The following is a 26,789-nucleotide window of genomic DNA, read 5'->3' as shown; positions in this document are numbered from 1 at the left end:
GCGAGTCATCCCATGGTGTGCTCGGCCGGCATCTGCTCGCCCCTGTTCGCGCCCACTGCTCCATTAGCGCTGTCGTCGGCGTGCGGTCACTCGTGTGCGACGGCCTAGTGAGCGGGCCCGGCTGGCCCGTCCAATGGCCGGCGGGCCGTATCTGGTGTACGCGGTGGCCGCGCTGCCGGACGCAAGACAAAGGGCGCCGTCGCGGCCCGATTGGCTGCGGTCGGCCGGCCGTCGACGCTGCTGCCGCGTGTGCTGGCCGCGTGCATTGTTGCCGACTTGGGCGCCGTAATCCCGCTTGATGAACGCCAGCGGCGACGCACGCCGACCGGCCTGTCACCGCGCCTTGACTCTTTATCGGTGCGCCTGATGCGAGCCATTGTGCCGCGTCCAGCCAGCTCTCGGGGCGCTAATCCGACCGGGCCGCCATACGCCTGTCAACGCGGAAGCCGCCGTCGCTTGCCCCGCGCACCCTCCCAGACCTCGCCGTCAGCGGGTCGAAGGTCGTCCATCGAAACGCTGGTTCTTACCAATCCATAGCGCCGGGACACCATCTGCTGTGTCTTTATTTTCCCCTCTCTCTTGAACCCATTTATTGTTTATGGCTCTCTCCAAATAGCTAGGTCTTTACTGAGGGGAAGGTAGCGTCTGTAATAACTCGCTCATTTGTTTTGGCTACCGCCGAGCTGCACAAGAACAGAAATCTAACGCGAATAAATCGTGCTCTCTTTTCGAGATGAAATATGACTGAAGGCCTAATTTTCTTTGTGTCGGGGCGGTTTCTGTAAAACGGTAACTTAAGTCAAGCCTTTCTTGTGCCCAGAATACTTCTCGTTGAAGGCGAGATGAGCGTTTCGAAGGCGCCTATACATTAATAACGGCGTTCATTAGCCAAGCTCTACCGATTCATTATACACCGCGCATTGGTAGCGTTGTGGCGTCAGATGAATAATATGCATGCAGTGCAAAGCGTTATACAGGCGTATTTTTCTTTTTTTTCGTCCGTTTCATTAATCACAGTGGTCATGCTGGCCACATGTGTTACGGGTTTTTAGTAAAGAACGTTGCTGTCGATGGCAGTAGAAGCCAGGCATGTACCCACGATACTTTTCCGGGGGGGGGGGGGGGGGGCAACTCAAGGTAGCTCTTCTATGCAAATGAGGGGGGAGGTACCTTTACTAGTACAAATGTGAATAATGCCGACCATTTGCCATAAAGACGCGTAAACCCGCAAAAGAGAATTGCAATAAGGTGTATCTCACAGGTACGCCTATGAGATGCACCTCCCCTTTACTTGGCAAACAAGGAACCACATCAAATGGACTCGCGCATGAAAGAAGCACAGGAAGAACACTGCCAAGAACAAGTAAACAAGGGAAAGTGTAAAATAAAGATTTTTAGTAGCGTTTTTCGAATTAGCTCTGGAAGAATTATGGAAAAATACATATATTTATGGAACAATCACAATTCTTTTGGATCCCTCGTTTACTGCTCTACCAATTTAAGTGCCAAAGCGGACTCGTGTTGTTATTTGAGAAGTTGGGTAATGATGCGTGGTCACCAGTCCCGTACAACCGCGTATAGAGTGCACGACGCTGCGGTTCAAGACGCACTGCGCCCGCTGCGGAAAGTTGGAAAAGCACCCACACTAGCACAGCAGAGAAGTGACTACACCAGACGGCACGACTGATAACTGTAGAAGCGTCATTCAAAACACACAGAATTATTCTCCATTTCCGGCGGCGTTTCCGCTACTCCCTTTTTAAGTAAAAAGATGTTAATCCATAAATATTTTCACAAACAGTTACATTTGTTTATTTTCGCTTTTCTTTCCTGTTTGGCTGTTGCCTTGACTTTCTCCCTTAGTAGATCGCGTAATTTCTCAACTCCTTGCGACTCTTATTTCCAGTTGCCAATTTTGCATGAAAAGTGCTGTACAATTAGGCAAAAGCCAGACGAGGTAACGGGTGACAGACATGTTGCTTATGGGTTTAACGGTTATTGCAGGGTTTGATGATGGGCGCTGTTTCGCGTTGTTTTATTTTCCACCTTATCTGACCCATATCGGGGGTATATGGTTCCGAGAACCTGTCAGCGTCGCGGCGAGCCGTTACTCGAGGAAATAATGAAGTGAATGGAAAAGATAAACGCACCGTGCGTTTTTTCCGGCCGCAACTCGTTGCACGAGCATACAGACCGGTTGACCACGAACCGAATCGCTTTCCTGGTTCCTGGGTCAGTCTAAACAAATAAGGTTGAACTAACGAAGCAACAGCGATGCGCGTGATCGTTGAATAGATGGTAACAACTGAACTCATCTGCACGAGCATACAGACCGGTTGACCACGAACCGAATCGCTTTCCTGGTTCCTGGGTCAGTCTAAACAAATAAGGTTGAACTAACGAAGCAACAGCGATGCGCGTGATCGTTGAATAGATGGTAACAACTGAACTCATCTCGAGTTAATCGCGCGGGCACCGAATTGGGGACAAAACTGGCCTTCACACCCCAGCAGATGCCGCTAGCTACCGCCATCCAAAATCAGTGAAAAAATTGACAACCATTCCGCTCTGCGAAGATGGAATGGCAGCGAAACCTGACGACAGTCAAAGCTCTCAAACGAAAAGCAAAGTGCTTCACCTCCGCCGCGGGTCGGCCCCAAGTTAGTGCAGGCGTTAAGCGCTCCCCGTGCTTGGACCCACCCCGATGATCCGGAAGGGCGCGTTACAGGTTCCCGAGCCCACAGGGGTATGTACCATTAAGCTTGGACCTTTTCTGCGCTATCACCAGGATCGGTCCACATGACGATTTTTCTGTTGACGGACGCTGAAAAGCTACTGGAAGTTAGTCATATGCAGCTTTCGCTGTAAAAGGCAGCAAAATGTTGACCGCCGAATAGATTGATTTGTCGGTGCTTTAGGAATGTGTGTGACAAGTGGTGACGTGAGCGGGGAGGGGGGGGGGGTTATGCCGCTTAAATTCGAGGGGGGGTCAGGCCTCCCGGGCCCCCCTCTGGGTACGGGCCTGGTAGCAGCAGATTTCATATGGTAAGCCAGAAAGGCCTGTTATGTATCCGGCCGTGATATTACTGTGTGCGAAGTCAGATATGACACACCTTGAATTATTGATCAGACCAGTAAATGACATGTAACCTGTAACAACCCTCCCTGTAACCCTCCCTGTTACAACCCTCACGTTGGGGTTAACAGTATCAATAAAGAAAGGAAAAGAAAGATCAGTCAAAGCATATTTACTTGCATGATGATGATGATGATGATGATGATGATGATGATGATGATGATGATGATATATTGGATTTTATGGCGCAAGAACTTCTTTGTTTACATGTTCTTGTCCATCCCGGCAGTGCCACCTTGCACTAGGTTGTGTCTAACGTGTACTGTATGGCGGGGTGGTTAGTATAGACTGAAATTACGCAATAATTAGCATTGTTGCTCGTTCAAACATAGTGAAGGTCACCTTCAGTGCTTCTATTACTAGCCTGTGTCTGAATCAAGTTGTAAAATCCCAACTCCACTTTTAAAAAAAAGGAAAGAAGGAGAAAGAAAGAAAGAAAGAATAAAGAAAGCGCGTTATCGGCATCAGTGTGCGTGTCCATTTTTAATGCGACCACTCTTCACAAGTTCAGCCCTTCACTAAGGCAACCACTAGCCGTTAAATTCATGAATGTACAGCGAGGTTCGTGCCTAATTCATTATCGTGACAATTAACTAGCGTCTTATCTTACAGAGCTCTGGCAGTTTGGGCAGCTCTAAAGAATTCGAATCTCTCTGCAATAAAGCCGTCGTAGACGCGCGGTATCCGTGGTCACGACGTGTCTGTGCGTATGTAGCTGAGCTGCCTCCCGAGACCACGGCTATCGAAATGATTAATTGCGTTCGCACTCCCGAAGCACTGGTCTTTGCTCAGTATATATGGAAAGTTTGCCTTCCCAAGTTTTTGATGGCCTGGGTTGTAACAGCAGCTGCCGTGGGCACTGCTATGCGGGCGTTGGCTCGCTGAAATCGACGCCTTTCTCGGTACACAAAGAAAAAAAAACGGGAAAGAAGAAAAAGAAGGAAACATGAACGAGACTCGGAATAAGGAGCTTTTTTTAAAAAAATAAACGAAGTCAAAGAACGGAGTACGCAGATCCCAATTTTGTTAGCCACAAGTGAGGCCTTCCCGCAATCGGTCTTATTACACATATTACGCTGAGTACGCCACACGTGACGCAAGGACGACAAAGAGGCCCGGGCAGTGGAAAGAGAGAGAGAGAGAGAGAGAGAGAGAGAGAGAGAGAGAGAGAGAGAGAGAGAGAGAGAGAGAGAGAGAGAGAGAGAGAGAGAGAGAGAGAGAGAGCTTGTTGACACGCGTGTTCACTTGTGCACGCTCGGCTCGGCTTGTTAGTGGGAGTTTGAGGAAGTCTAATTACTGCCGACCCTAGCGCGTTCACCACCGTGCGCTGCTTCCGGCTCATTATGTAATTCTATTATCTCCCGTGCGCTACCTGTCTCGCCAAAGCCGGCTGGCAGCCGCGGTCCACCGTTTCTTTCCTTTGTCTTCTTAATTGCTACGGCTCCCCATCTATTGCAGTTTGCCTTTATCTGCACCTTCGCCTTACTGCTTCTCAGTACGACAGTTTCTGTCGTCTCAAGGATGCTCGTCTGCATATCCAAAGGGACTGTATCAACCGTGTAGAAACAGTGTACTGAGAACAATAGTTTCCTCAACGATATTATTTCCTTATCCAGTGAGCCTTGAGGCTGAAGAAAGCATTTGAACGCTTTTACATGCTGACTGGAACGCTTGATGAAATGAAAATAAAACAGTTGGCGTCCTTTTAAGTTGCCTGAAGACGATATAGATCACGCCTTTTCTGAAACTCAATTTAAATACGGAGAGACAGGCCCTTTAATGAAAACTGGAGAGTGTTGTCTGGCGGCACGCCTATATCATGCTTTACTCCATGTAAATGCGAGGATAAAGGCAATTGTGCGCGCAAGCCACCCACAGACACATAACACGTGCAAGGCGCGCAATGTGCACAATGGTCGTTGCCAGCGCAGTGTCTCGCAGAAAAGTTAAAGGCGCCTTCATACAGCGCGGAACGCGTAGGCCGCACCTGTCTTTTAAAAAAGTCAGTTGGCAACCAAGGCATACGGACGCGCAAGGGTGTTACTCCGCCAGCCAATCACAGAAGCAGACAAAGTCGTCGTCATGCGACCATTTCAAAATGGCGTCGTACTTGATACCTCCGGAGCACCGGAGCGTTTGCTGTTCTTGAAATGTCTTTTCACCGGCTGAAGCGATGAGGTGAGCAACAGACATGGACAAAGTGTGTGGAGTCTGAGCATTTCACTCTTCAAAAGTCCGCGGTAGACTTCATTTCACTGCTCAATTCGTTTTACTCATGAAACTTCACTGCCAACTGAAGTGAAACGTGCCAACAAATAGTTGCAGCGAAGCAAGCGTTTTATTTCAATTCAATAAAGAGTTAGGCTTTCACCGTTACACTATAACAGACGGGCGAAAACGTACAAAATTGCGCGTTTGTAATTTTATTTTTGTAGTTACCGCCTTATTTAGGTAACATGGAAAGTTTGAAGTACGAACTATTTGCAACCTCGCGGAGGAAAAGTGGCTGGCGGTTATGAGGGCGTGGACGGGGATTTACTGCAGACTTGAGTTGTATCCGACATAGGTAGTACATTTCATATGACTCTCACGTGCAATTCCTGAAATACAGTTGCGTTCAATGTGAGCTGCAACACGGTGCCCGTGGTCGAAGGGGCTTCGAGACCACAGCGTGGCGTCGACGTGAAAAAAAAAGAAAAGTTCAATAAATACTAGTAATTGCAACGGTGTTTAGTTCTCCAATGTCCCGTATGTCGGCGTCGCCGTGTATGCTGTGTTGGAGCCGCTTCAACCGCGGGCGTCGTGTTGCAGCTCACATTGAGTGCGACTGTACGTTAAGTGCGAACTTTATGCCGCTCCTTTGAAGCGTGAAGAGGCTGCAATGACAGAGTAAGTGCGCTATATCCTCTCGTACATTGCATGCAGCGCACAGTCGCCATCGTATCAGCTCGATCTTACACAAGAAGCATTTTATGTGGGCAGCGTTCAACCTTAGTGTGCAAACAGTTTATGTCGTTGACAAACTATTCATTAACGCGTGGCAACTTCAGGGAAAATTCTGCTGCACGTGAGTGCGCTGGCTGGCACCTTTAATATGTATCGTTGTATAGTTGACAGGTGTATTTGGCTTCACGCAGTGCGGCTTTTGGGAGAATAAGCAAGCCTCGTTTCTTTCGTTCTCATTCAGGCGACTTTGGCAAGGTATGTTCAACCGTACATTTTCGCTTTGAGTTCTCCACCTTATTGTTCTCCTTTCTTTTTTCCCCTATACAAGGCGCACTGTTAGCGAATTTTTCTTGCATTTAGGTATTTGCAATGCACAATTTCTGAGATCTTTTGACTTCCGTATTCAGAATTGACTGGCAGTGTGCATCTGTTCGTCCTGAATCTGTCACGTATTGAGCATCACTTAAACGACTATCTTTCTCCTCTCTCCCTCTATCTGTCTCTCGTGCTGGTTTATTCGCGCTTATAATTGACTTGTCCTGCATTGACGGGGCGTCTGTGCAACGTTACACGTTATCGTCATACCAGTATCCCAAAGAAACGCCCCCAACATTGCTTGCGTCCCGGCCGGAATCGCCATGATTGATGGCCTCCACACGAGTGTAAGCTTCGATGCCAAAACGGGGCGGGAACGCACGCTGAGAGAGCGCGAATCAAGAAAAGCCAGGCCCTGCAGTCATCTTCTTTCGCGTGTTAACGCTCGGCATAATTTGATCTGAGGTGTCAGTGTTAATTGCTTTAATGAGATTCTCCGTTTAATGGGAAAGTCTTTTTTTAGTGGACTCTTTTTTTTTTTCTTCTCACAACGGTGCCGCGCTGTTTGAGTCACAAGGCCTTAGGCATGAATTTCATTTCGTTGATTTATTTCGCCTCCCCTTTTCTCTTCCATTCATCGGGACAGTTCACTCGCAAATTGCTAGTAATTGGCGAGCCGCGCGAAGTTGCGTTGAAAGCGCGTATCTCGAGCGTTGCTAGATCAAAATTGTTGTTTTTCTTCTTCCTCTCCCCGAGACGTGCGCACTTCTTCGCTTCCTTTCGTTCTAATGGCTTCGTGTGTGCCGTTCCGCTTAAGCAGGCGAGGCTCCGTGGCTTCGCATGGAGCACTGGCGGCGCTCGCCTTCACGGCGTCTGAGGAAGGGCGCGGTGCAGTGAAGGGGGAAGGGGGGTCGTTGTGCGGCTTTGAGGGACAACCGCGCAAAAGCGCCGTCGTCGCCCGCCCGGCGCTCGAGCGCAGTGTTCGGCCGCCCGGAAGTTCGTCGACCCTCCTTTCGGCGGGCGTACGCGCTCGGGCACACGATGCGTTCATTTGGTAGCGCGTCTTCTGGCCGCGGCCATTGCGCGCGCGCTTTTTTGTCTTTCGGCGCGCGCTCGGCAAACAGCTCACGCGGCCGCCGAGACTGTTGGCTGGCCGCCACGTGCGCATGCATCGCTCGCGAGCGCTTCATGGCGGAGCTTATCGCGCCGGGGCGATTGCCCGCGTTTTGTATCGCGCTCGTAGAAGAGCCGCCTTTATGGCCGCGATTCAACGCTCGCTGTCACCCCCCCCCCCCTCCTCCCCCGTTGCCGCTCTCGACCTTTACGGTCCCCCGCTTTGGGTCGTTTCTGTTGGAATACCTGCTTCGGAGGCGTTTGTGGAATCAGCACGGTCTTTGCTCGAGTTTGCTCTTTGTCTTGGTGGCCGGGGCACAAGTGCAGCTCCGTGTTTGGCCACACCGCGCTCGTTGCACCACAGAAGAACGCGCAGTTGCGTGTGCTCATGTGTCTCTATTTTTTTTTTGTTTTTACTCAGTTTTATTCCCTAACGTGCCATTTGGAAGCCTTCCGGTGCGTTCGGCGCACACCTCGCGGTAGTCCTGTGCGTGGCCCCAAGCTAGCGCAGTTTGGCGCACTTCAACGCGCGGTGCTTTATCAGCCATTGTGAAGCTGCCTCAGTTTTGCCGGCACCGCTTGTGCGCTTTGTTTAACGCCTTTAATTGACGCCACCAATGTTCTGTAATTTATTTTTTGACGATAATTCAGCAATTATGGACGTTGATTTTCGCACAGCATTATAAACCTTGTTTGCTTCCCGTTGCGTTATAAAGTGGTAGCATTGGAAGACAAAGCTCCACATAACAGCGCAGCCCGAGATGCTACAATAGGTGAAGGGAAAGCTCAGGGACGGCCTGCTTCTCTCGAGTTTCAAGGTGAGCACTTCTGTAGTTTGGCGGCGTCCAGGATGTACATTAAAGAAAGAAAAATAAAGTAAACAAACGCATCGTTGCCCATGGCGGTGCATACGTGTTTGAGCTGAGGTTAGTGATTCCTTGGTGGATGTATACCTGGCGGCCCCCCTTCGCCCTTCGGAAGAGCCAATGGTCACTTTGCCAACCCTTGTTCTGACAAGGGCAAGCGTAATGAACGCTTCCGATGCTGTGCCAACGCGTTCATATACTCCGAACAACAGGTTTCGCTTTTCTTCTTTTCTTCACTTCCTTTTGCGAACCTTTACGCGTGAGTTGTGGAAGCAGCTTGTCTAGATGAAATACGCGCATGAGCGGCGCGTCCTTGGTCGTTTTGAGCACGTTTGCTTCTTGCCCGCTGCTCGGACCTCGCCTGCTACGGTGCGCGCCCTTGGGCGCAGGATGGGGCTGCCTCTGAGATACGTCACGCGTTGGGCTTCACCGACCTTGGCAGATTAAAAAAAAATGTGCGCGCCGGCTTTCACTTCATAACCGCGCGGCCTCTTTGAGCGCAGTCGCCAGCGGATGCAAAGTATCTTGGAATGGTGTGGGGCCTCGTCAGCGCGGCGCACTTGCGCTCAGTGCCGGCAAAGCCGCAGGCGCATTGCTTCGTGGCGTCCACTGGATTCGTGCACCGCTCTGTGTGTGATGCAACCACGATGCGGCTGGACCAAGCGGGGGCTATTGCGCAACTCCGCCTCATACATATAAATGCCCCACGCTGTCTTTCATTCTTCACCGCGGTGATGCTGCTTTAATCGATACGCGGAACGGACGTCTCGCCGATTTCTCTATAGGCGACCAGGTGCTCTGAGGTGGAATAAACGACACCGAAGCATCGGGTGGAGGGCGCTCGTTCACTCTCGAACGAGTCGAGCGAAAAAGTCTAGCCTTGTCTTGCCGCTCGTTCGTCGCGTATAGTTGTATGCGCCCGCAGAGCCTCAAGGTTGTCCCATTTCTGTTCCTACAACGTTAAAACCGCCAAGTTTCACATAAGAAAACAGGATTTAAGCGACGCGTGGCTCTGAAGTGCAGGGCTTTGTGCGTGGTTTTTCAGGGAACGACCGCCGTGCAGTTTCTGAGGGGCGGAAGAAAGACACGCGCCCTGGAGCGTACGTGCTTGTGCGTTTGCACGACGTGCGCGGCACACACACACAGCGCTCGTCTCCACTGGGGGTATTTGTCGGCCCACTCGCATCAAGGAGAGCGGGGCACCTCTCTCGCGTGCACAGTCCGGTGCGGGCGCGCCGTCGCGGCTGGTGAGGTTGCGTGACCGTCGCGTTTGCTGCCCCTCGCGCTATCAGCGGCCGCCAGCGCTAATGTGCCCGTGGCAGGCAGGCGCGCTGGCAGCCACTCTGCCATCTTTTATTAACTCGGTCCGCACTGCCATAACTCAGCGCTCGGGACGGCCGCGTGCCCGAGACGACGGAGCGTCGGCAGTCACGCGGAAAGCCCGTCCCCCCATCTCGCAATTAAAACTGTAGGTATCGATGTAAAGCGGAACTCGCCATGCGGACGCCAAATGACACACTTCGCTAGCCGAGCGGAAGCCCATTCATAATTGCGGCGCAATGCGCGCCGCTCTTATGTTTGTGGCGCCGCCGGCGGGGTTGCCCGGGGCAACTGTCGCCAGAGCACGGCGTGGCGCCGGGTACGACCATGCGCGTGGCAACATGCGGCGCCGCAGCCGCAGTTACGAAGCGTTGCGCCAGCCGACGCACCGATTGATCCACGAATGAAGGTTCGCACCGGGGCGACGAAGTTCGCGTTGCATGCATTGAGGGGGTTCGCTGTGAGCGGCGCGTCCCCGTATTGGGGGACCCTGGAGAAAGTTCCTGCTGATGCCAGACGATGGTCACCGCCCGGAACACATATGTAATTTGCGAATTTCTGTTGTTGGCGCCTACGCGTCACATGTAGATGAGGTGGCTGACGGCGAAAGAGCGCGTTAAATTTAGTTTGAAGAATTGGACGTGCACTTAAGCTCTGATCAAATTCGTAACAGCGGCAATCTTGCGTTGCACAGTTTAGTCAGTGTAGTTCTTTCAAGCATCGTGATTTATCCAGCGCCTTCAAAGGATTTAGTGTCGGAGCCGTCGTCATTGTCAGCATCAGAGACGAGCGAAGCGATTAGAGAGAAATGAATAGCCGCACATAGCAGGTGTTCCGCGCGTTACTGCGTCGACAGGGTAATGTGATGTGTCGGACAAAAGGACGTTGTTGTACAGCGGCACTTTCTCGTTTCTCCGCGCGCAGTTCGCCCAAGTTTTCAGCGGCGGTCGCTTCCAATCAAGCGAGCTGCTGGGCGTTCCGGTGCGCGTGTATGCGTCGCGAGGCCAGCGGGGAGCGCATGCCCTCGCGGCCGTGTATACAAGCCGGCAGACATGAGCGGGCGGCCGTGCATAGATGAGCGCCGCAGGAGTCCTGCACCAGCGATCCATCTCTTCTTGGTGCATAAAGACGAGAGCGGCGTGCCGGGAAGATCCACTTCGGACGCCGTACCGCGTTGGCGACGTGCCGCAGGGTCGTGATCCGAACAACGTGATCGATTGTCGGACTACGCGGCAGCGCTCGTGCGACACAGGAGGGGGAGGGGGGCTATAGGAGGGCGGGGGAGGGTGCCCTTCGCGACAGCGAGGCGACCTGGAGTTCCTTCGCACTAACTCGCCTTGTGCATAGCGCCCAGCGACTTCCCGCTGTGCACGCGATAATACCAACCTAATTCTCGTCTCCATGCGCTGCTGCCGCGGCGCGGTCTTCTTCCACGGCAGCCGAGAGCCGTTGCTGCACTTGCAACGTTGATGCTCGCGCTTGGTGAGCAACACGCTCCTTTCCCGTCGTTTCGAGCTTCGCCCAACGCTATTGTATTAGCTCTCGTGCCGATCGAGCTCTAGGGAAATATCCGACGTTGTGATGACCGCAGCCTGCGGAGAGTGTCTTAGGAGGGAGGTCGTGTTTCCAGTCCCGGTGTATGGGTTCGAAGCCGCATCGCACAGACGCCGTTACGTGAGTCGGCGCACAATGTCGCGCGAGGACCGGAAACGCGGTCGACTTGTGTGTCTCTCGCGTCCTGCGCTGCCTCCTTCATGTGAAACCGCGGTAGGCTGTTTCTCGGGCGACTGTACGTGCCGACACTCGAGAAAGTTAAGAGAGAATAGTGTGCTGTGCGCCATGTGATACTGTATACGATCCTTCCTTCCTGTTCTCTTCCACTGTTATCACCCGCTGCACCGAGTGGCCAATGGCACAGCAGCGCCCAAGCAGATGCAATGGGACGGAAGGGGTCGGATAGGAAGAGTATGTAATACAATCGCTGCATTACTTCGGCCGCGTGTCGCAGTACTCTTGCTGCTTTCTGCTCAGATACCGTCCGACGCCTCACAGTACTGGGTGTAGAATACTAACGATATTACAATGCCTCTTAGTAACAGTGCCGGCTGTGTCAGGGCACGGAACATTTACCGGTAATGGTGGGTATATAGGGTTTTGCAGCCTCTCTCTTGAAAAAAAAAAAAAAAAAAAAGAAGAGCGTGCGTGTGAACAGGCAGCCTCCTTGCCTTTCAAGGTGCAACTTATTACATCGAAATGCACAAGTCGTAATGGCTACCAGCTGTCAAAATTCAACAGCGTTGGGAAAAAAGAAAATATTAGAAAAGAATAACAGCTACAGTATCAAATCTCAGAGGCACACGTATCTGAATCGGTCAGTATAATAGTTGTGAGTTCCCTTCCGGTGGTCCAATTAATTAATACTCACAGCAAAGCACTGTCGATTAGCGTACCATTCTCGTATTTCAGGTACGCATTGAAGTACTTCGAGAAATAATTCTGGGGTCACGCTCACGAGTATATCAGGCAGGCCTAGTACAACATGGCTAGTGATTCGATGAATGTTAAGTTATAACGATAAAAAAAACCTTGCGAAAGTCGAGAAGTATATATAGTTAACTCAAGAAATGTATCTGCGGGGGCACGGCTGCGAATTCTCCTCACCGCTCTTGTTCGAGTGTTTGGCTCATGAATAGACTGCTGCTGTGTGACACCTAATGCAGCCGTTCTGCCGCTTAGTAATCGCCGCTCCCGCCTTCTCGCTCGAAGCTTTGGGGCGGCTTTTTTGTCGTCGTCATCAACTTCCGCAAAGATGTCGCAAATCGCAGACGCTGCTCTCGCGTATTTTCGACGTGCTTGGATTCGTATTACCGAATTACTCGCACTCTTTTGCACTTGTCATATCCCGGCATTAATCATTCTTTTCCTCCTGGCCACCATGCCCGGGGTCTTCCTCTCGTTCATTTTTTATCCGCTTCGCGGTTAACCGCCAAGCGAGTGCGGCGCTTTTTTACAGCTGTAGAAATGAGTCGAACCTATCTTGCGCACTAGCCTCATTGATATGCACGGAGCAGGCCCTGCAAAATCGGTCATTAGGGAGCCGATGGTATCGAAGGCCTTGGCGCGCGCCACTTTGTGTTGAGCCAGCCACGGCTTAAAGAAGGTGATGTTCTGTATACTCCCTTCACTCGCTTGGTCAGTGTAATTTTTTTCTCAAGTTTCTTTATTATTATTATTAGCAACATCTCCACGCATGGTGTTCGGCGTGTTCCACTTATACTTTGTTCGTGTATTAAGGTGCAAACGAAACGTTCCAACAAAAGGCGGCAGGTAGCGAGGTGTTCTACGTGGAGAAAGGCACCGAAAGGTGTTGTGCACGCATTTCGTTTGGTTCTTATTGCGTTTCAAACACGCACTCTAAAGTAAATCGAATTCTGCTGGAATATTTGCATCTTTCATTTCTTTTTTCTTCCCTTCTTCGCGCGCTTGTTGTTTTTAGACGACGCTTAAAGACGCTGTGAAAAACTTTGCGTTCATACCAGAGTCGGGCACCACGTTTGATCTTAAAACTGTAAGCATAAAAGTCTAACTTGAAATAATAAATAAAGGTGCCATGAAGATCTGGGATCTGTCTTTATCGTCGTAGACAAAAGGGAGGCATAAAGTTTCAGTCACTAATTGGAATCGTACATCTTCTTATGAAGGCATTTAATTTGGTCAAGAAGGAAATAAACTCAGTGGTTGCAAAAAAAAAGCGAGGCAAAATGTTGTACCGAACAAAATGTATACATTAAGGCTCTAAGGACTCTTTTTGGATATACGTCTCGCAGTAAGCGCGAACGTACACTGCTGGTATATATATATATATATATATACACTCACAGCGTCTGTGTCCGCACTGCCCTCGATCGTGGCTGCGATTCATTTTTCTTTGTCTACTTATTTACCGTTTCTGACTGTTTTCTTTGCTCTGCCTCTCCGCTTTCTCCCGAGTGCATGGTTAATGTATTCCTCTTTCGTACTCTCAGCCTTGGAGCGAGCCGGGCGTTGTGGTACGGCGACGCAACGAGGCGAGAAACAATTAAGAAAAAGGAGCGCGCTCAGCCGCCCGCAAACACAGGGGCAGCGCGCGCGCGCGAACACGTGTGTAAGCGTCATCTATAGCCTCGCGCTAACCGACACGCATCTCTTCTGGGAATGTGTCAATTTATTCTCGCCGTCCCGCCCCTAGCCGCCCCCTCTAGTCTTTCATATGAGCCGACCCTTTCCCGCATACCTGGCTGCTCGCTTATGCAACGAGCTGGCCTTCTCCGCCCGGCTTTCGTGTCACTCGCTTTGCTTTATGCTTCGCGGCGCAACATCTTTTTAACTTTCTCCACGCCCACCCGGGGGACCCTTCTTCGCCTGCTATCCGGGTCGGACGTCGACAAGTGCGGCTGTCTACAGACGGGGAAAAAAATAATAATAGTAAAATAAAAATTGGGCGATGAAATATAGAAGGCCCGAAAGTTGGCTCCGTGTATTCGTTGCGTGCCGAGGCTAAGGTCAGATTGTATCTGAATGCGTCCCATTATGCCGCACTCGCGCTGGTGGTGTTGCCTCTCGCGGGGCTGGCCTTGGGGGCGCCGGGCTTTCGTTTTTACAATGGAACGCCGTCTCTCCTCCGCAGCCGGCGTGGCGGAGCTGCCCCTCGGAGTGACACACTCCATCGTGGCTGCTGCTGTCTCTTCTGGCTCAAACACTCTGCCTATTTTCTGAACCGCCCCTCCCTTCTACGGTGTGGGTGCTCGCTTAGGCTGCTCTTAGCGCTAGCCTCTCTGCGGACCTTCGGCTCGCACGAGAAAAGAGCACAAATCTCTCCAAAGCTGGCTCCTCGGACCTGTTGTTTCTGAGAGGGGGCAAGGCCGTCTAAAGAAGAAAAATAAAAAAAGTAGGGGAGTGAAAGGGAGACGCTCGTTCAAAAAAGAGTTGCGATGAGATAGCCACGATTTCTGAAGACTTTTATTCGAGTTGTGAGGGATTAGATCAGTGAACTTGTAAGCGAGTGAAGTGTTGGAACCTCACAGAGTGAGCAAAGAGGAGATGCGCTTGCATTAAAAGCGTCGAAGAAATTGGCATGGATAACGACGCTCGGGGCAAATGTTTACACGAAGGTATGCCCAACGCGGCGCACATTTACGACATACAGGAAGCGTCTTTGCTGGAATCTCTATGGGTTTTCTGTCGCAAAGCAGGGCTGGAACGCAGGTGCACGTTAAGGAAGACAAACAATAGCACGTTAAGGAAGAAAAACTACTCCGGTGTTCTCCCTACCGCGTGTCTCATTATCAGATCGTGGTTCTCGCATGTAAAACCCCAGAAATTGTTTCTGTTCAAGGGCTAGGGCAATTTGGCTTTTTCTCCTTCAGGTATACTCCGCTAAGTGGGGTCTACCCTGTGCATAATGGTACCTCTAACTGGCTACATTTACCCATGTTTTTTTTTTTTTTTTTTTTTTTAAGAACGCATGTCACTCTCTGTCGGCCTCATGTGTGCAGTACTCTTACCGGTGCGCATAGCGACCCGGTGGATGAGGCTGCTAGAAGACTAGTCAGCTAGTTCACTTTGCCACGTTTTATTTTTTCGGCTTTCAATCCTAGCAGCAAAGCTGAATTGTGCGCACACTTCCCGCATTTTATTTTAGATCGAAGCTTTCTTTGCGAATCATCCCGGCTTTTACTGAGCGTGGCTGGTGGATGCTGCTGCTGTCTTGCCAAATAGCTCACGCCTGAGGAAAAATTTAATTACGTGCTCGATGGTGGAATTGAGCCTCAGTCCCCCGATCACAGCGATCCGATGCTCTAACCATTAGGCCACAATTGCACCTACGCTTACATCGCGCCAACGCCAACCAGCTGTTTGGGATGATCGCCGTGTGTGTCACATTAGATAGCACAGGTGCGCTAGAGCACTTGCGTGCACACCAGTTGCGTTTACGCCAATGACGCAGGAGTGAAATGGGCAAATTTTATATCATTTGATTAACCGCGCGCTTCACGGAAGCTTCGCTTCGCATAGATGCCAAGATGAGCGTTGGATCTGCGCAGTTTTCTTTCTTTGTTTCCTTTTTTTTTAAAGATTTCAAACCAAGCATTGTCCCATATTTTTTGTTGTATCTCACCGTTCTTTGTGCGCATCAGCTGTTGCGCTTCCCAAATCCTTGAATGAGCAGCGGCTGCTACACCCACGTAATCGCTGTCGTTTACTCGGAAGTCGCGCAGATCTCGTGATGACGATCGTCGAGCGTCCGCCACCTCTCCGTATACGCTCCTGTAGGTGGCGCCGTGCGCGCAGCCGCCGATCGGAACCGCACCGCTATCTGGACACGTACGAACGCGGCCAGACGCGTCCCACCCTTCGTGGCGACATTCCCCGCACATCTTCGCGGTTGGGTCTGCTCGCAGGCCGTTCCCATTCAGGACATGGTGCCCCTTCTGCCGCGCTCTTCCTCCTATAGCGACCGAACGCTGTCGATTGATCCATCCGTTATCTTGCTCTCCCTCTCTTTCGAAGGGACGCCCGAAGCTCACTCGGCGCCGTGCCGACATGTATGCATGCATCGTTGCCGCGGCCATAAAAGAAAGGAAAAGCTGGAGCGTTCGGCGGAGCACGTCTGTAGCCGCCCTCAAACTGTCGAGCCTTTGCCGTACGGACAAGAAAACGGACACACGGGGTAAGGGGGGGGGGGGGGGGGTCGAATAAACGATAGCCGCGTATATAGAGGAACACAATGACACCCCTCTCACCCCCGCACGCACACACGCACACATACAGCTTTCTTCCTTTAATTATATATATATATATATATATATATATATATATATATATATATATATATTCTGTTTTCATATTTGTGTTCTGTTCCGTTATCTGCCTCGCCTTCCGTTTCCTCAGCTTGACAATATTTCAGGTATTTCTGTGTCCCCATTCCCTCCTTCGTCATTTTATTTTATGTGTTTCTCTTTCTTTTTGTCAGACTTGCGCACTTTCTATTTTCCTGGACTGCGTGCGCATAGATACGAATGTACACGTGCCGGCGTCTACGAAGTCACGCGTTTAAAATTAACACTCCTCATATGTGAATTTGGATGAGAGGTATTTATTGACATGTCTTGCTTCAATTCTTGTTGTCCTTCCTTTATTCTTTATTCTTCTTCCTTTTTTTCTGAGAAAGGAAAGAGAGATGCGCAACAGAAGAGTGCGTTTTACGCGCGCACCCGCTTGTAATATTCGCTCACTCTTCCCTCCTTATTCTTTCTTTCGTTTTTTTTTTTTACTCTGTCGCCCACACTACACCGGTATGTGCCTTCGCACACAGTTAAATATTTCCTTCCTGTAGATTTGCTGTTAGGGTCATTTTTCTTCCTCATTACTGTCGGCAGCGGAGGACGCACTATCAAACCATTTTCTTCTTTTTTTTTTCTGCCGTAATTTGTCGGCGAACGCTGGCTCGATTTCACGGTTGCCAAGTTTCGTGCTGTGAGATAAGAAGCATTAGCGCTGAAGAAAGGCGCGATGGCAGCAAAGAGAAAATAATAATAATAAATGCGAACCCAGAGGGGGGACGAAGTGTGCATAGGAACAGGAAAACGTTGTTTTCTTATCGCGCTGTTCCTCTCTCCGCACGGTGGGGAGAAAAATTAGCGGTGCACATTTTAAACGAACGGAAGAGAACAAGAAAATCGAGGGGAGAAACCAATCTCGGTTTTTGAACAGGCCCGTATGCGCGAAATGAGCGTATCATTCTGTATCACGAGAGCGTCCGATAACGTATACGCCCTCCCTAAGTATTCCGGGTAGCCCGGGCCCGCGAACCCGCTCGCACCGTGGTCACCGCCGATTCTATGTGTTTTGGTACAAAGGCTGCCGTCACATCGTGTTATTCGCCCTTCCGCGAAGAGTTTTTCCAGAGACTGTAACGTCAGCATGGTGTTTCGTTTAGATAAGACCGTTCGTGCTCGCGAATGCTCTCGCGTCCAACCAAACACACGCGGTAAGAGCAGCGAGCGGCCGTTATAGACAAGCCGCAAAAAGTCACGTCGCAAATATGCCGCGCCAACGCCACCGGCAATGTTGGCTATAGCGCGAGAAAAAAATATCACCCGCTCGGAAGTGTAACAGTGCGCTGCAAAGGAAGACGGCCGGTTTCCTCGGAAAGCAGAGGAATGGCTGTCACGCAGTTACTGGGCGTGCGCGAATGAGCTGGCGGGCTCATTTATCTCTATTACAACGAACCGCACGGTGTGCGCTTTCTCTAATTAAAGTATGTGTACTAGCAAGCGAATCCTAAAAAAAGGTTTCTGCCGTATTATCGCCCAAAGCGGGAAGACTGTATCAGTCTGCTACTGTTGACCACGTCTAGTTGCTTTTCTGCAATATGCGGCGTCGCATTACCCCACACCCCTCTCCTTGTTTACTAACACGGGTCGGTATAACGTAGAGATTCATTCCTCTCGATTCAATGCCACTCTTATCGTTCACCGTTCACGGCCAGCTGATGCGTTTTAACGCGACAGCGTTAAGCAGCTCGTGTCGCAGAACAGCCGGTGTCGCCGGCGTCGGTGCCTTTGGCCGTGAGCGAAAAATCCCGGAAGACAACTAATAAATAAAAATAACTTGCAAGATGGGCTGGGTGGGAATCGAACCAGGGTCTCCGGAGTTTGAGACGGAGACGCTACCACTCAGCCATGAGTTCGATGGTCCAAAGCTGGACAAAAATGCCTCTAGTGAATGCGGTGTTGCCTTAGAAACATGCCGTTGAAAGTTATACTGCGGTGTATATAGGTAATTATGAGCATGTAAATTACAGAAGTCGCAGTTAAACGAGTAGAGAAGTACGTTTCCGCTACATTTCTTCTGCGCTTGGCGCACACGCAGAGCCATCTTGCGGCAAACACAGAAGACCCCCTCCTCGCAATGTACGGCGCTGCCCCGACAGGTGGCGCGCCACTCGCCCGCTCGTGAAGAGCATGCCGAGCGAATGAGTGGTCGGTGCGAACAGGGTGCGATAACGCTGTCGCGTTCCACTCTTGAAAGCGAAGCTTAATCGTCCTCCAATTTTTCTAACTCGGCTTGAGCGCCGCTCTGACCAATGACAAAGCGTAAAAAAAGATCGGCCGTTGGCGTGGAATCGTTACATTATCCAGTTCACGAAATCTGTTGCTGAGCGGCGTGGGTGAATGGATGACATTGGAAGTAGGGTAGGCTCTTGAATAAGATGAGTGTTAAGACGAGACAGAAGTTTATCTTTTCTCAGCGATCAGCGAGCGAAATGTCCAAATTAGACTCCTTGCAGTATATAAAATGAGCTCGTCAATAAAGGTAGCGACCTGCTGAAATAATTTTTTGTCAATTCGATTCCTTAGGAGAAACAAGATTTGTGGCGCTTTAAGTAAAAATCGCCTGTAAAGTAGAAGTGGCGAGTTCATTATATGTTATTTGAATGAACAGCTTTTCATAAGATCGCACTCGTGGCATCGCAGGCATTCCCTGCATATTTTACATAGGCTACTGGGATACTTTTGTAGCTTCAAAATTTCGAATGGAGCGATGAGATAATGGAACATTTCTAAGGAAAGAGGGCAAATGAATGCAATGAACAAAATTTCTCCCTACCACATGTTTGAAATGGTTGAACAGTGAGAAAACTGCGTGAATTTGGCTTTCAGTGTCATCTTCGTAGCTGCTAGTAAGCACATACTACGCATTCTAGAAGCATGAGGTGGCTCTTCCGAAGTGTCACTTCGGCTTGGGCACGAGCGTGGCGGGTACCTGGCGAAAGGGCGTCACCCAAGTGCACAGCTGGGTGCCAAGCGTCCGGGAGTCGCGCCATTGGGGCACGTCAGCACCTGCTGTCTCTCCTCGGGCAGGGCGGCGGCGAATGACCCGCGACGTCACCGTGGTGCAAGATTCGGGAAACGGGGCTCGGCTGCTCGTACATCGGCTGCTGGAGCGAGATTTATCCGCCCGACCGCTCTGCTCTTTCTGTAATGAATTTTGATGGATGCCCCGGCGAAGGGGGGACTTTCTTCGTCGTCCCGTCCCGCACAAATGTCAAGGCTGCCGAGTCACGCAACTTAAAATGTGGGTTAGTCTGTCGCGGGCCAGGATGCTGGCCAGCCGCAGCGGGTCCCAGGACAGGCTGGTGTTATCCACCCGAATGTGGTCTTAATGGCGCATCAAATATTCAGTTGGAGCGGCGCCAGCCCATCTCCTGTATCTGCTCTTTCTATCGTGCGACCCTCGGCGCTGCCCTTTCTGGGGCGCCGCCAGCGCGGCCAGTGAATGACCGGGATGTGTCGTTGAAACGACTAGAACGGTCGGAAACTTCCTCAGATTGCTTCATGCCCGCCGAGATGTGACCCTTTGTAAGTCAAATGTCAGCGCGCCCAGATAAGCCATCAGACTGCCTTCCCTGCGCGTCTATACGGTTGGCTTCACCCTTCGCTTTGCTATAGCGCGGGTAAGTGGATTTGGAGGGGGCGCGCTAGACCGATTGTTCGGGCAGGAAGGCGATATTGGCGAGCACGCATATAAACTAATTCATGGAGACAGCCGTCTTCCTTGGCGCTGTCTCCATTGTTGACTTTGCAAGCTGTAGACCGCTGTTTGAAAGCACAGGCGAGTTTTGTGTCATTGGTAGTGAACAAGATGCACTGTTCACTTATTACGATATCGACATCCTCAGCGTGGTTGTGAGGACGTGCGCGGCTGTAGTACGTATAAGCTGCAATGACTTTCTGCTGCCGGCTGTTTGAGCAGTCGTATGCACAATACGTTCATGTGTCTGGAGTTGGGAATGCTTTTCTGTAAGGACGATGACAAATTAGTTTAGTGCAATGAGGCATAAGGAGCGTTATATCTGGCAAAATTTATTTCTGTAGGCAGAAGATTTCTTTACTCAAATGAAGGCATTGTAGCCCCCTCCCCCCCCCCCCCTCTCTCTCTCTCCAACGCAAAACGAGACAACCGAACATAATGCAATACGGAGCCACTGTATTTACGCTGCCTACGTTGCGCACATTGTGCACATAGCTCACGTAACAAAAGCAGTGTTTCTTGGAAACACCAATGAAAGCTTTACTTAAACCGATCCCCACATCGCCTGGAATCTGCGAAATTTATTATTTTTTTTCTTGTCATAACCAAGCTTTTCCCTACCGTTTAGTTGAGTATCCTAAGAGGACATATTTTTACTGCTGCTTGGCGTCTCAAGCGCAAGCCCACGAATTTTTACTTCCTAACCCTTGAGTATTAATTAATTAATTGATTTTTCGTCCTAAAGCAACACCAGGCTATGAGAGACGCCGTAGCGGTGGACTCTGGAATAAAATTTACCATCTGGTCTGCTTTAGCGTTCACCTAAGTAAATGTGATGGTAGGCTTTTTTGCATATCGCGGCCGCCTATTCGCATTTATTCAATTGTAGACTCACGCAACTCGCAATCTTCGGCTATATAGATAGTATATATAGATAAAATTATGGGGTTTTACGTGCCAAAACCACTTTCTGATTATGAGGCACGCCGTAGTGGAGGACTCCGGAAATTTCGACCACCTGGGGTTCTTTAACGTGCACCTAAATCTAAGTAAACGGGTGTTTTCGCATTTCGCCCCTATCGAAATGCGGCCGCCGTGGCCGGGATTCGATCCCGCGACCTCGTGCTCAGCAGCCCAACACCATAGCCACTGAGCAACCACGGCGGGTAGTATATATAGATAGTAAATCTCATCCTAAAGGCACCTAATTTTTGCGAAGTTCCCAGTTGTCATGAAATAAAAACGTGGATGCCTTGCGACGATGCGTTTCTGCCGTATTTTTCTTTTCTGTGTACTTGCTGCTCTTGGCTTGCTATGCATATTTAGCTGATAGGATGCACAGACCGCGTAATATGTATGTTTAGGGCCAAACTTTGTGAAAGTTACTTCATCTTTGCTTACCGGGAAACTAGCTCCTGAAATGCACGTCTTCCATTTTTATTTCTTTTCAGGTAAGCCCGTGTTCCCTCCTGCCTTGAAGAGTAGAGCTCACTGTCAGGTAATATTTGTGCTGCTTTTATTGTTTGCTTGTTACGACGATGCCGGTACGTACACTTTGTATCATTTAGAACTGAGAGTGAACAGATTAGCAGTGCTTTCTGTTTGGCTTCTCAAACGGCGACTCTTTGCAACAAATAAGTTCGTCCCGTGGCTGCGTAGTGCGCCAGATTTTGTCGGTGCCAGTGACCTTTTCGCCCCAATTTACTGTCTTTGCCCCTAAACTTGGCACTGTGATGAATGCTGAGATATATGCATCTTTCCTTTTTTTTTTTGGTAACTTAAAGGCAAACAATACCTTTCATTTCTCAGGAGCTTCATAACACTTTCTCGCTTCGCGAGCATCTGATATGTGCCCGTAACGTACAAGTCTCTCCTTCTTTTTTCTTTAATGTCGCTTCTCTCTTCGCCGCAAATAAAAATCATATTTTCAAAAGTTCCGCTACTGGCTCGGGTCTGGTATTGAAAATGTGGAGTTCTCGGAAAAGATCACCCGATATGTTTTTGTAATTATTATTCTTGCCTCTTTGGCTGTCTTCGGTGGTCTTCGTGGCAGATGCCGTATATATAATATTTTATTTGCTATCGAACATAATAAAGAAGAGCTTGTAAGCTCTTAAGCACTTGCTCTCGGGAACAAAAGCCTACATATGAACGGAAACGTGTGAACAGACTTGTCCGACAGCGTCAGCATGCGGCCAGCGATCGAGGAGGTGCCCGTGTGTTTGCAACACGCTCCAGTGAGCACTGGACCATTTCGTTTCAGGTTGCGTGCGAAGACTGCGAAAGACACGTGAATATGCAAAAAAAAGAAGAAAAAGAAAACGAAGCTATGAATTGTCGACTTTGTTTAGCAACATCCATTTGATATTTTACTGGTGGCGGTACATTTTTTGCGAGAGCGTTCAAGTAACAAGTCAGTTCGTTTTATTTACCATGAAATTATAATGTTACCACGACGCCGGTGATGCTGTGTGATATGTCAGAAACTTTCCGGTCTGACAATTTCTCGGAGATTACATGCATCTTCGAGGATTATTCGTGAAAGCGTCTTCGAAAAGAAAAAAAAGAAAGAAAAAATCTGTCTCCCAGTTGCCTTTTTTAATGTAGTATAGTATATGAGAAGACAAATAGACGAAATAATTCTCGTCGTATGTTTGCTGTGGTCACAACCTTTTCGCTTCGTTATTAAATAATATAACATATGAAACTGAAGGTAAGTATACAAATTCAGTTAATGCTTGAGCAAAACAGAAGAAAACGTAGCCGCCCAGGGGTGGAAAGTCTTTCGCGAAAATTCCCATGAATTCTGGTATGTCCCACGGCCGCACACATATGTGGAATGCAAGCATTGAAATACCTTAATAAAATATTTTTGTGATTTCTTTCTGCAGTTCGAATAGTTGCCGTAGTAATGTGGCTTTTTAGATTTCAGTTCTGTTATTACAGTGTTAGCTGAAAGTACTGTTTGCCAGATACTTATCGAGTCGGTCATTCGTCGGCATGCAACTTCCTTATGTACTTACGGGAGCGAGGGGAGCTTTGTCAAGCCGTGACACAGTGGGTTTCCCATCTCCCCAGTCATGCGACGTAGTAGCACACGTACGGAACAATAAAAAGACTACGTGCGAGAAAGGCTACGTTTGCCGACTTTGACGGTCTGCCTCTTTCGTCAGTGGCCGTATTCAGTCTTCATTTCAGAACCGTTTTGCATCTGCGGTGTCGTGAGTGTGCGTGGACTATAGGCGCATTTTGTGCAGTGCGACGGACCAATGGCGCCGCGACAGCGAGCCTCGACATCCGAGCACACTTGTCACCCCGCTGGAAAGACAAAAAAAAAAAAAAAAAGAAAAAAGAAAGGGAAGCATAGCAGAACGACCTACATTCTATATACGCAAAAATCCAGGGGCATCTCCCTGGCTTCGCTATAGAACGTGCTCAAGAGTGCAGTGGTAGGATTTTGCGGGAAGATAGAGCGGACGTCTCCTCGGTTATTATTGATCGCAACGTCTCTACATGGTACAGCTGCCCCCTTCCCGCCCTTCCTTTCCTTTTTTTCCCTTCTTTTTTATTTCTTCCGTGTTCTAACGTTCGTGCCGGTGGGTTTTCACGCACTTGTCGAAGCGTTTATTCCGCGCCGTTTATCACCGCCAAAGTGCACCTTCAAATGCGCGATACATTCGTTCGCACGGAGGCGCGTATTAGTATTTTCAACGCGTTAAGCCGGATGAGAAACACTGCGCGTCTCTGTGGCAATTACCGCGGCATGCTCCACACGTGCTCTCGGCGAGACGGCTATTTATATACCATAGTTGCGTGCACGCGCGTGGAGAAGAAGGGTCATTTATTTGTACTTCGGTGCCTTTATGCTTACACTGCCTATTTCTGACAGCGAAACGGAATTAGAATGGCGTGAGCGATTACGAGTTTTAGCGACACCTGAATGCACGCATTTGCTGCTTGCAGTTGACGGGCTGTTGAAGAAAGCACAGCTAAGGGTACCTGTACGCACATCGCCAGAACGTAAGCTTATATGCTGAGCCTTCTGTAAAGGGAAAAAGGAAAGAGAGAGAATGGACGCGGGTTATATATATATATATATATATATATATATATATATATATATATATATGACGCAGCATGACGTAAAAATACACCGGGATCCGTTAAGAATATATGCTCGACTCGCATAGTTTTAATGCTTCGCGAACCGATATGCCAGTAATACCTTTTGGCACACGTCGCATTTTTCTGCGTTTCGCTCTTTTTTTTCAGTTTCGTCTTTTCTGAGAAAGGAAATTCATAAGGCTTACTTCCTGCTCATCGTGGTGAAAAACGACTCGGTAATTTATAGTCGCTCGCGCTCCGCGTCCGCCGTCACGGTCGCCGCGGCCGCAGACGCGACAGGCGCCCGCGGACCCGGCGTCAACATTTCTCAATTAATCTGGACTCGCGCGCGCGCCCTCGAGGCGGCGCTCGGACCCGGGCGGGTGAGAGTAATGGAACGCGCAGCAGTAAATGTCGGGACTGCGCGCCAGGCCGAATCGGACCGACATTGTCTATTCATTTCCAGTTGGAAAAACCCAGCAGTGAGGGCGTAGAAGGAAGGCAGGAGGGAGATCCGGCAAGAGGCGTAAAATGAAGCCTGTCCACAGAGTCCTTTTTTTGGAACGACGGCTCCTTGATTCCTGGCGGGCTCGCTGTCGCAGCAAGCAGGAAGAAGTACAGACGGTAGGGGGGATCGGGGTCTCTGCTGCGTCGGCGCCGCCAGTTGAGCTGTATACACTGTGCTATAAAGCAACGCCGGAGCCCGAGCGGTGCGTCAGCGCTAAACTGTCTGAATGATGTTCGCTCGGGCCGTAAAATTGAGTCTCGTGGGTCAATAAAGCGAGCCGTATTTTCATGTTTCGCGCTCGGCTGTGCAGCGCCCTTCGCATCAAGTCGCGGCGGCGACCGACGCGCGGCCGCGTTCTTGTCGCGCTCCCTCTTCGCCATCTCGGGTCTCGCTCGTCTGTTTGCGCGTGCATATGTAGGCGCGTGTGTGCATATCTCGGTGGCGGCGATAAGGCGGTTGCGCGCTCACCTGGCAACCTGCACTCTTCGACCTTGCGGCATCTCGCGCGCTGACGCCGCAGCGAGCTCGGTGTGGCGACGCCGGCTGGGCCGCCGTGGCACTTGCGAAGGCTAGACGGGAATGGCTGGCTTGTTGTGCTTCCCCTTCTCGCCGGTCGTCGCCGTGCGGCGGAGGTGTCGGCGAACGAAAGAGGCGTGATAGAACCGCTCGCTAAATGCCTCGTATTCCGTCGCGTTTGACTGGCCGGAAGGGTGGCGCCGAACAACTATTTCACTAACAACGCGTGATGTCCTTGTTGCAGGATTCGACATTCAATTTTCTTTTTTTTTTTATGTCTCTTAAGTTGCAGGCTGTAAAGACGCCGCAATAACGGATGACTAATGAAGGCGCCTGACGCTAAGCTGTTCAAGAAATCTCGATTTAAATTACATTGCTGTATACGCTGCGCATGCTTCCGGCCGGTGCTGCTTTCTGGACTTGTATAACTTCGACTGCTGTCGCAGAGTCAATGACCGGTGTATATAGAGCTGTTGCGACAGTTTTCAGCAAGTTAATTATTTGCCGCGACGTCATATATGCATTATTTCCGACAGATTCGTTTCTCTATCCAATTCCAGTCGTGTTAGTGATTAGTCGACTTCTAGATGGCGGGTCTAATTCGATCCGCCCCGCCCTGCGCCAAGAGCAACCAAAACGACAGCAACCAAATGGCTTCGTTGCGGTGGAGTGTCGGAAGTATACGCGCATTGCCAGAGGCAGCCGATTGGCCGGCGCTCGACGAAATCACTCGTGTACAGCGGCGTGAGTGCGCAGTGGCGGCGATGCGAGTAAGGGGGGGGGGGGGGCGGCACCGCAGGCAACGGGAGGCGTGATTAATGCACCGGCTCGTCTCCCTTTCGCGCCATTACTTACCCGTCCCGGGTTGGTTTCGGCTACACTCGCCAGAAACGCGCGCACGGTGGGCTGGTGGAGCGCACCCAATTCGGCCGCCTTTGCACCGCGCGTAGCCTCGCTGGAAAAGCGCCGTTTCAACAACGCCGGCGCTCGGCTGTGCCTACGCAAACCAAATTACGGACGCTGCACCACGCGTGCAAACTATACGCAACCCTCGTTCTGCTTCGCGCCCAGCGCGGCGCATCCTTCAGCTCAGCAGGTGCTTTGCGTTCGCGCAGGTACTTACCTGCGGTCGCCTCACACGGACAAATATGCGCTCTGAGCGCCTGTTCGCACTGACGACTCGGAATGCAGAACCACGTCGCGCTATAGGATACGTCATTGCTGCAAAAAGAAAAAAGAAAGTGTATTTCATCGAGCTCGCAGCTTCAATATATCCTTCCTGTCGTTTCCGTACCTGTGTACGACGTATTTGAGCTTCATTTTTTCGCACCGCCGCAATATTGTGGGGGACTTGATAGTTCTATTATTCAACATCTACATTTCAGATCTC

At 50.2% G+C, this 26,789-nt stretch overlaps 1 protein-coding gene across 2 annotated transcripts in view; it reads left to right on the top strand.

Annotated features, from left to right (window-relative positions):
• The window catches only part of LOC126543763 (Krueppel-like factor 6), a 389,300-nt gene that overhangs the window by 292,102 nt on the left and 70,409 nt on the right, over positions 1-26,789 (top strand). The gene's annotated exons all lie outside the window — the stretch shown is intronic.

Source organism: Dermacentor andersoni, chromosome 1 (genome assembly GCF_023375885.2).
Source record: "Dermacentor andersoni chromosome 1, qqDerAnde1_hic_scaffold, whole genome shotgun sequence".
Taxonomy (NCBI): domain Eukaryota; kingdom Metazoa; phylum Arthropoda; class Arachnida; order Ixodida; family Ixodidae; genus Dermacentor; species Dermacentor andersoni.
The sequence above is the reverse complement of the archived record's forward strand: the minus strand, read 5'-3'. Positions and strand labels throughout refer to the sequence as shown.